The following is an 11444-nucleotide window of genomic DNA, read 5'->3' as shown; positions in this document are numbered from 1 at the left end:
ATAATTTCCTTCGACAAAACCAAATATTATTACCACTAGATTTCAGTCTAATATTTAGCGTGGCTAATTATTATTATTATTATTATTATTATTATTATTATTATTATTATTATTATATAAGCGTTTAAACAATATTTTCCAACCACTATGTATAGACAGGGGCCAGACATAAAACACAGAGGGCAGGACTATTTTGGCATATAACACTTCTGAAATCCAACAACCTTATGCGGTCCTTTAAACCAGATTCCCCGTACCGCAAGTAGTTAAAAAGATATTATAACGACACTTATATAAATCATAATAATAGCCCAAATATTTATTATAAGTTCATAATAACAATACTAATTTTAAATATAAATTATATTAAAATAGGATAAGCATAACTTACTTACAAGGGGGTTTTAGCTAGGAGTCAGGCTCTGCAGGGGCAGAACTTCATCGCTGAATCTTTCTAAAAAAGATTTGTGCATCGCTTCAGCGCTCACCTTACTATACTAAAACTACAGAAAGAGAAGTCGAATCACGAGAGACCGAAATGCTTGGGGGGGGGGGGGATAAGAAGAGAAAGTCTCTTGAATCAAGAGAATGGTGCAAGAAATATGAGAGCCCAAAGCTCTTATTTATAGTAATTGAATTTTCAAAAACTACCCTTATAGTTACTTAATGACCTTATAGTTATATAAACAACTAAACACCCATTTATAATATTATTTTTAATAGATTGGACGATATTTGTACTAAACTAATATCGTAAGTATTCAAAATTAGTCTTATAATGATCGCATCGTCGACACCTTTCTAATGATATACACATATGTATATATACATGTACGTACATATGATTTATATTTTATTTTAATACGTAAATATGCTATTATAATTTGTAACTCGTTCATACGAGCTCTGTTTTTTTACGCTCTTTATATCCACGTGTAGGCGGAGACGTACTCTACAACTTTCATTTAGACTTCGTCGGATAATTTTGACTTTATTTTTAAAGTTATATTTTTAACAGGCTTGGATAGGAAAAGTCCATTAAAAATTCATAAATCCAACTTCTGTTTTTGTCTATCTTTTTACCGTTGCGCTACTATTAATGAGATCTTCAATTCTCATTTAGGTTGCGTTGGCCGAAAATCGATCGATCTAAAATTCGAATTTCGGGTTGTGCACTGCCATGCCAAATCTTAGAAAAATCATAACTTCCTCATACGAAGTCAGATTTTGACGTTATTTTTATACACACTCTTGGTTTAAAGTATATTACACCTTTCATTTAGATATATAAGGCTAAAAATTAGTTTATCAAAATTTTACTTTTTACGTTATGCGGTGTCGTGCCGGTTTCGCCGTAAAACTTCGACGGGCCATAACTTCTTCGTTATAACTCAAATTTCGGTGTTCTTTATATGTACGGAGCCCTTGTAACATATAATAAAACCTGGTTAAGATTAATCCTTCTAAATAATCTTCAATCAAAAACTTATTTTTGATTCTCATTGTCTCTAAATTGACTAGCCCAGATCTGCGGGCGTTACAATGACCTCATGAAGTAAGGCAGATGTATCCACTAAATTAAAGGCATTTGAGAAATCCACAGTAAGAATTGCAAGAGATTCATCATCATGATGTGCACACAACAACCTATTGACACTATGAAGTACAACTTCAGCTCCACCCGACACACCTACCCCAAATTGAAAGTCACTAAGGTATTGTGTCATTTCTTTACCAACTCCTTTCATAGCAACCATTGAGACCAAACGCCTACATATAGTGCCCACAACAATAGGACGGATGCTATTGTCAGGTTTTAAGAGCGGAGTAAGAGGTGCAGACACTACAAATTCTGCCTGACATGATTGACATCTTCCCTTAGCCACAAGTTAACCACTGGAGTGATGACATGTAAGAGATATGTGGCTATAGCAGATCCCTCCCCATATAGATCATTCAAAATGTGTTGATCTCTCGAGTCGTCTCTCCCACACGAAGTTCCTTTAGGAAACGATTTAATACAACCAAGGACATTGTCAATATCTACTATAAGGGTGGGCTTAAAATAAATGGTGCTTGGCATGGATGGGGGTGGCTTGTATGGATGCTTAGCCTCTAGAGCTTTGATAGAGTCACTGTCATGTGAAGCAACACTCGAGGAACACAACACTTTCACTGTTGTTGTAAGATGCCCATCAACAACTTTACGGAGACATTGTCTGACGTTGGTGTTGCCTTTTCTTCTGCCATCCTGAAAGTGATCAGCATTTTGGCCCGATGAGCCAAGACCTGCATTGTCGAACATATTTTCAATTAATGTAACAATACCATCCTCTTTCCCCCATGCAGCTAAAGAATTCAATATACAACGATTTTTTGATGATTTCCTGTTCCCAGACCTACGTGCTTGTCTGTTCTAAGGCATGAACACCTGTAAAGTACATCGGGGGAGCAACAATAGCCTCACCCATGATTCAACAGACTCGAGGTGAGCGACTACCTTGCTAAGAGCTGTTTGCAACGCTTGAGAGAAAGCTATACGACAACTATGAGGGATTCTTTTGACGGTAGTGATAGGTGCCTTAAAAACACGATCAAGTAGCACAACATCCAAAGCCATCCCTTTAAGTAGTACGGTTTAAAGCCCTATGGAAGCTGGCTTTGAAATGCCAATAATGTGTCCACTCATGCCGTCGGCCCCACCAGTGAGTTGTACAAGGCTATTAGGGTGGTGGCAATAACGACTCAATGCATGAGTATCCATACAATTAACACATATCCATTGACCAAACAACTTTAATGTTTCTTCTACATCCGTATACAATCCATGGTCCCCAAAAATAACCTTCCGCAACACATTTTTACGTTCATCGGAAGCAGTGTGTAACTTCTTAATATGAGATATCAAACGAGAAATTCCCTTAGACCCCACCTAGCCATCCAGACAACAATGAAACCCCTAAAAAGGACATGGCCAAGTACCGATTGAAGAAGTAGAAGAAGCAGCCATGAAAAGAAAAGATAAGCAAATTAAGCCTCAAGCTAAAGCCCTAAAGAAAACATCGAAACCCTATGATGGAAACACCACAAAAAAAGGTTGGCGTGCACCAAATGAAGAAATCACCAGGAAGAAATGCTACATATCCTTGAAAGAAAGGGCGATGGGCTCAAAATCAATCTTGATTCTAAATCCGAGGGATAAATAGCCTTAAGGAACTTTGTACAATAAAAGTCATGGTTTTGCGTGAGACGTAAAACAACTTGAATAGAGTTAAAAATATGGTTGTAGTATTTGAAAATTTCACTTTGGCATTTTATCGAACACATGGTGGGTAGCGAAGTTGGCATTTGATTTCACCTCATAGGAGGCTTGCTTGAAACTAGTGAAAAATGACAATGTCACAGATAATCCTTGTAGATTCCGAGTTCAGAAAAGGTTTGCTTGAATGAAAGATGATAACGGTTGGAGTTTGAAAACATAAAACAGTTCAAGTTAATTTTTTTAACTCAACCAATTAAGTATTTGACATGATTGGAAAACATTTAGCTTTAGCTACACCGTTCATAAAACCTGACAATGTAATAAGACTTATTGCATATATGAAGACGTTTGGTTTCCAATATGGCTATGAAAGGTGTTGGTAATGAAAATGCCAAGTATCTCAATGATTTTCAGTCGGGGTTGGGGTGTCGGGTGGTGTTGAGGCCGTATTATATAGCGCCAACAAGGTGTTGAATGAGCGCCACAATGACGGGTCTCTTTCCATGCTTACCGTGGACTTCTCCAATGCCTTTAACCTTGTTAACAGATCCGCATTACTTCATGAGGTCAGATTGAGGTTCCCTTCTATATCATTGTGGGTAGAATTCCTATATGGTCAAGCAACAATGTTGTATCTAGGAGACACACACATTTGGTCTACTATTGAAGTTCAACAAGGAGATCCCTTGGGACCACTTCTCTTTGCCCTTTTGTTGCACCCGATATTGCATAATATTAGAGACAATTGCAATCTTCTTCTCCATGCATATTACCTTGATGATGACCCACTTATTGGAGATTCGGAGGAGGTTGATAAAGCATTAGACATCATTAAGGTTATTGGCCCAAAATTGGGCCTTTAGTTGAATATCAAGAAAACCGAGCTATTTTGACCCTTGTGTGATGGTAGGAAGCTGCATGAGGGGCTATTCCCAATTAGCATCCGAGACGCCGCCACCAGGGGTGAAACTTCTCGCGCGGGGGGGGGGGGGGGGGGGGGGTTAAAAGAGATGTTAGTTTCATTAGTAGTTTACCCATAAAGAGAGTTGACAACGTTGTGAATTTGATGTGCCTTCTTCCATGATTGTCTGACCCGCAGAGTGAACTCCTTCTACTTTGGACTTGTATGGGTATTGCTCAAATTTTATTTAGGTTGAGGACGTGTTAACTTGTTCACATGGAGGTGGCGACGTTGGTCTTTAACAATGGGTCGCGTAGGGCGATTGAGGACATTATGGTTTGTGGTGGCCCTTTCTTTGGTGACATATAGTAGCGAATTGCTTCCCCACCCATTAGGTTTGGTGGTTTGGGTTTATACTCAGCAGTAGAGGCTACCTCATATGCTTTTGTTGCCTCAAGGGCCCAATCTTGGGTATTGCAAGACACATCTTACGGGATAGCGACAAATATGGTATGGACTCTAATTATGCTTGTGCCTTGGCTTCTCTTTGTAACAAGCTACAGGTCATTGACCTTAGTAGTTTTACTACTAAGAACACCCCCCTAAATTCTAGAATACATTGGCGAGTGTCCTTTTTAGTAAAATTGTCCAAGATATGGAAGTGCATTTCAACATGATGGCTCGACAAAAAGCAGTTTTCCAGTGTTTTACGTGCACCATATGCTCAAGATTTTCTTTTAGGGCTTGACCAACACATGTCTCCTGTGGAGTATTGTACCATCCTCAAATATCGACTCATGATTCCAATATTCCCAGCTTATGAGATATGTCCGGTGTGCCACAAGGCATATTTAGACTCTTTTGGAGAGCATGCAGCTCACTGCAAATAACACACAGGGTTCAAATACAGGTACGATATGGTTACGAATGTTTTGGTGGATATATTTAAGCGTACCGGGGTTTCTTCCAGGAAAGAGGCTCCTGTGAATTTCTTGACTAACCCTACAGAAGGAAGGTCAACCCTTAGACTGACTAACGTTTTGATTTTTTGATGGGTTGGATGGAAACATATATGTGTGGACCTTACATCGGTATCCCCTCTCGTTGGCTTGAGGGTTGGGAGTTTCACGACATGATAGGCTGTATTAAAAGCTGCTACATGGAAGGTCACCAAACATGAGAAACCGTGCATGAAAAATCAACACGTGTTCATACCATTTACCTTTAATACGTTTGGTACCCTTGCACCGGATGCGGTGAAACTTCTTAATAGAGTATAACGAATCATACATACCAATGTTATATCCCATATATCTATGGATGTAGCATTCAATATAACTAACTTTACCATACAAAAAAGTTTAATAGCGCAACTTGTTGACCGTTTACATTCTCATTCGTTGTACGATAATAACTAAGATGTTAATTGGTTTTAAAAAAAAGTTTTATAAAAAAATCTGTACATTATTGATATACACACACACACACATACACACACAATTCTATTGATTCGGTTAATAATGGATCAGTTACCTTATAGAACCAAAATCGAACCGCATTTTTGTTGGTTAACAAATAATAGAAAACGAACCAATGGTTTTAAAAATGGTTTAGTTTTATCGGTTAGTTTGATTATGATTCAGTTTTTTGTTGTTATTTTCAACCCTATATCGAACTGCAATGACATGGTTTCCCATAACATTCACTTATCAAAAAATATGACAAAAAAATTTATTGAAAAAAAGACCACCGTAGGAGTCATTCCAGTTCGATGTAGGGTTGAGAATAATAACAAAAATATTTGTTTATTTGTTTCAATAAATTTATGATTAGGTTTTTGTTATAACCAAAACTTTATAATAAAGTATAACAGATCATGAATACCAATGTTATATATATATATATATATATATATATATATATATATATATATATATATATATATATATATATATATATATGGGTGCAATATTCAATATAACTAACTTTACCAAACAAAAAGTTTAGCAGCGCAACTTTGTTGATCGTTTGCGTTTTTATTCGTTGTACGATGATAATTAAAATGTTAATTGGTTTTAAAAAAAAAAGTTTTATAAAAAAAAATTGTATATATATATATATATATATATATATATATATATATATATATATATATATATATATATATATATATATATATATATACACACTGTCAGTTAACAAAAAAATAAAAAACGAACCAATTATTTTAAAAATGATTTAGTTTTATCGGTTAATTTATGATTCCGTTTTTTATTATTATACTCAACCCTACATCGAACTGGAACGGTATGGTTTCCATAACATTCATTTATAAAAAAGTATTACAACAAAATTTACTGAAAAGAAACGACCACAGTGGGAGTCGAACCCACGACCTTTTGATCCGAAGTCAAACGCGCTAATCCACTGCGCTATGCGGTCTTGTATTAATTGCATTCCTTGAGAATTAATATTTACTATTTTCCACTAGAGATTAGCAGTCCAACTCTTTGCAGTATTTTGTTATAACCCAAACCCAATCACGTTAATTTATTCATATAAATTGTCATTTAATAATGTAATTCTTAGTTTGGATAAAAGAAAACATTTGAATAAGAATATGTTAAACATCTCAACTGTTTAATAATAGTTTCATTAAAATATGACAAGTTACAAAAGAAATACGTAATATATATATATATATATATATATATATATATATATATATATATATATATATATATATATATATATATATTATTGTACATAGTAACATAGTTTTTGTTATTATGTGTAACATATTTAATTATTTCTAAAATTCTAAATGAAGTAAACAAAAACAAGCTTTTGTCTCCACCCGTACTAAAATAATATCAAACAACACTCATTATACATATTCTCTAATTTATACAAGCTAACTGGATAATCGTGAGAGTAGGTTGAAGCCATTAGTCCGAAGGTGAGCACCCACGATATCGATCTGTTTAGTTATTGTGAATTTACTTGTATATTGGTCCGACTCTATAGTCGGTAGGCTTACAGTTATAAGTACTAAACGAAGTTAAAGATTTAAATATATCACTTTGAAAACAATTGAGTAATAGAAGAGTTTTCTGATTATGTATGTAGACATAGGTCACATCAACAAAACAATGTTCATTCTTTCCTTTATTTCCAATTTTTTTTAGTTGACTTGCATAACAATAGTAATATATACTAGATAATGTGGGCCGAAAGAAGCATATATATATTCTTTCACCATCAAAGTATAGAATTACATTGGTATTTTACCAGTTTTATCATAAGTTAATAGCGTCCTTTGTTGGGGTAAAATATACTTTTAATTCGATCTTTTCACATTTTTGTAACAAATAGCTAGTTTACGCTTTACAAAGTACAAACTTTAGAGTTCGGACAATCCTACAAGAAACCCAACTCAAAAGGTGTAATAAATAAATGTTAAATATTGTGTGTCTCTGTGTTAGTGGGAATTCGAACTGTCAAAACATGCATGTACAATCAAGCAACATACAGAGAATAGAGGACAAAATACACACACACATGCACATTCACAGTTGATCAGTTTGATCATGCAGACAAGCAGACAGCTTCTGGAGTAAGCTATCAGGCTCAGATTCTGTACATATCTTACCCTCCTCCACGTCTTCTCAATCATAAGGTCACCTCACGTCTCGTATCCATAACGACATCAAACGCTATCGGCTTGGGTGTCGGCACACGTAAGGTCAAGAAACGCAAATTTGTAACATGATATATTCATATTAAAGCATCCATGAAAAGTTTTTCTAAATTTTTCCAAACCAATAATCTTTTGAAAACAAAAGTTATTGAAAGAGCTTATTCAAGATAAAAATATGTGTTATATTCATTTTTTGATATATTTTATTTAAGATTATCACCTCGGCCTCACTTTTATGATAGTTTATCCTTCATGTTTCATCCTCCGTCTTTGATTTATCTTTGAATGTATTTTCTACACATCTTTTATCATTAAAGTCCTTCTATTTTAAGTTAAATGTTAAACATACTCCCCGTAGTATTTTTATATACTTTATGCCTATTATTTGAAGATATACATATATATCCATCCACATCAGCACTCACAACACAATAAAAGAAATCTTCATAGGTAAGGGGTATAAAAAATAGTTAGGGAAAGTGATATAGAATCATCATTTTAAGTTGAATTGGTGGTGTATATGATAGTCATCACTACTTATTGCATTGTAAATATATTTGCAACGTGGTTCCAAAAATGAGTAGCAGTTATTGTTTTTTTAGATCTTTTAACATGTTGAAATGGTTCGGGTTGCGTTTCGAGATAGGGTGTGTCATCATCATCATGGACTGGAGTTGCATGAAATTGATTTTGTGAAGTTTGAACAGGGTAATACAAATGGTTTATAAAAACCAGTGGAGGTTGATTACACAAAGAAATTTAAAATTATAGCTGTGAAAACATGGGATCAAATTGTGGATAGTTCCGTGTTGGTGAAGAATTGAGATGGAAAACATTTTTTTTGATGATGGTGCATTTGAACTAGTAAGTCGAGGGTTATTACGACTAGATGTTGGGATGGTGTAATTTGACAGATTGTGTTGGACCATTATATGTGAAAATAAATGAAGATTATAACAGTGAAGATTGTATTAATAAAAGAGATACATAGAATACTTGTGCAAAAATATTATAAATTAAATGAGAAGTTTATAGGAGGGTAAAAAATAATAAATTTTATTTTTTTTTACGTAAATGGTCAAAATCCATAGGGGAAAGAAAAAGAATCATAGGACGGGAGTCATGAAATGATCCGGGCCGGACCATTGGACGAAATGCTTGTGTATGATCTAACGTCCCAAATTTTAACCAAAAATTTTAAATTTTTAAATAAAATTAATCAACCAAAATCCATTTCCCAAAGTATATCAAAACAACCATTTGTTCCGGAATATGTCACGTAGTTTTCAAAATCATAATAATAATAAAAGTAGTGAAATAAGATCAGGACGTCTCCAAAAACAAATCCATGTACCCGATAAGATCAGGATGTCTCCAAAAACAAATCCATGTATCCGATACAGTGAGACCAAGTCCTTCGCTACCATAACAATATGAAAACATTTAAATGTAATGAGTAAGCATAAAATTTGATGTGTTCCCCAAGATACCACATACACAAATGAATGCTATAGTTCAATTGTAGTCTTTCCTATTATGTCAAACTATAGTCTATAGTCTTGCTTACTATAGTTTAACTATAGTCTTTCATTTTATAGTCCAATTACAGACTTTCCTGCTATAGTCCAATTATAGTCTTGACTTCTATAGTTAAACTATAGTCTTGATTGCTATAGTTGTTAGATGCATTTTATATGCATCTTTTAACACGTTTTTTCTTGGTATTTTATTATAAAAAGCTAACTAACTCCCAAATGTTTTTTACGTATTGCATGTTCCCTGATTATTTTATAGAATGTCCATAATACTCACATTTGTTATGATTTTCAAGGCAATTTGGAGCACATGGACGAATAGATAAGTTCGGGATGTGTTATTGAATGCTTTGGAGTTCAATTGGAGAAAAAACTAAGGAACGATGCTGATGAATGATCAAGAATAGCTTGGAAGGAAGAATTGCGACCACAAAGTGACAAAATAGGGAATATGCGGTCGTATATTCTGTTTATGCGATCGAATTATTTGCATATGCGATCGCAGGTAAAATCGCAGATGAGCTTTGAGGATTTTTCGTGCCAATAATTCAAATGGAAAAAAATAATTTATGCGGTTGCATATAACCAAACCTGCAATCGCATAATTGCCAAAAAGGCTCATAATTGTAATTGTTGGATTAGTGTCTAAGTCCATAACTATTTTGGTATGTACTTGACCCGATGGTGCATTGTCCTTTTGGGTTGCCTTCACCAAAGCAACTTGATAGGATGAATTATGGAGAGAAAGGATTAAATATGATTTATTGATGTATTATGAGAATAATATATTAAAGGAGAAATCATATTGTTTAATTAATATTAATCAAGAATTAATTGGTATTTAGTTTTGTGACTAAAAGAGATTAATTAAACTTAAGGGACTGGAATTGTAATTATAAGATAATTGCAATTTGGGCCATGGATTGCCTTATATTATAAGGTGGACGAATTCTATGGGGAAGGCCATATGAATTCATCCAAGGCCTTGAAAAAAGGGCTCCATGGGTTACTTAGGGCTTAAGCATCCAAATTAGGGTTTCCTTGTTAGATAACCCTAATAGCCTAACTATATATAGATCCCTTAAGGCTAAAAAACGTGGCTTAGACTTTTCTAGGGTTAGTAGACGGTTTTGGGCAGCCTCCATCCTCTCTCCTCTTCATCCTCTTACTTATGGTGTTTGTGAACCATTAGAGGAGTGACATTTGTGACTCTAAGCTTTCTAAAGTCAATACAAGGAGGAATTGAGATTGTTATTGCTACATAACAATCAAGGTATGATCTTAAACCTATTCTTATGTTAATATGATTACTTGTATGCTAGAATTAGGGTTTATAGTCTTGGATAACTTGCATGTACAATAGAGAAACCTAGATCCAAGCATTAGGGTTTGTATGAGCACATAGGATGTTCTTAGGATCAAAACCCATCAGTGGTATCAGAGCCTAGATTGGTTTCTATTGTATTGATGCCTTGTATGTTGAAAAAATTCGATTTTTGTGGTTCTGCATGATGGACTCGGCGAGTCCCACTGTGGACTCGGCGAGTCCCACTGTGGACTCGGCGAGTTGCACCCTACTCGGCAAGTCCATGGGAATACTCGGCGAGTTCGAGCGTCAGATGGAGCTATTTTCGGGATTTCTTGTTGATTATCTTTGAGATACTTGCCCTTATCATATTAGATCAATATAAATCCGATTTTATGATATATTTGACTATATCCTTGATCTAATTGAAGATATTTATCAATTAATAAAATATTTGCTTTCTTATGTGATAATTGATTAATTATTTTGATTAAATTGGTAAATTGTTTTGTAAGAAAACATTAAATAAATCAAATATAGATAATGATGTGATTATTTGTTAATTTTAGATTATTTGTTATTTGATCCTTGTTGTTATGAAAAGTTTCATATTTTCCCGTTTAGGTTTTATATTTTAAATTTGAACCCAAAGGTTTTGTTGTTTTGAAATTTAAATAGTTAAACCCTAATGTTTTGAAAAAGGTTTCAAAACTTGCCCTCAAGTTTTGGAATTTAAATTT

At 34.3% G+C, this 11444-nt stretch overlaps 1 non-coding gene across 1 annotated transcript; it reads right to left on the bottom strand.

Moving 5' to 3' along the window:
• Nucleotides 1-6531: 6531 nt before the first annotated feature.
• Nucleotides 6532-6605, bottom strand: TRNAR-UCG (transfer RNA arginine (anticodon UCG)). Its single transcript has one exon. It is a non-coding gene; the product is annotated as a tRNA-Arg (tRNA).
• Between the last annotated feature and the right edge of the window lie 4839 nt (nt 6606-11444).

This window comes from Lactuca saligna, chromosome 9 (genome assembly GCF_052625555.1).
Source record: "Lactuca saligna cultivar CGN05327 chromosome 9, ASM5262555v1, whole genome shotgun sequence".
NCBI lineage: Eukaryota > Viridiplantae > Streptophyta > Magnoliopsida > Asterales > Asteraceae > Lactuca > Lactuca saligna.
This window is presented reverse-complemented; position numbering and strand designations above follow the sequence as displayed.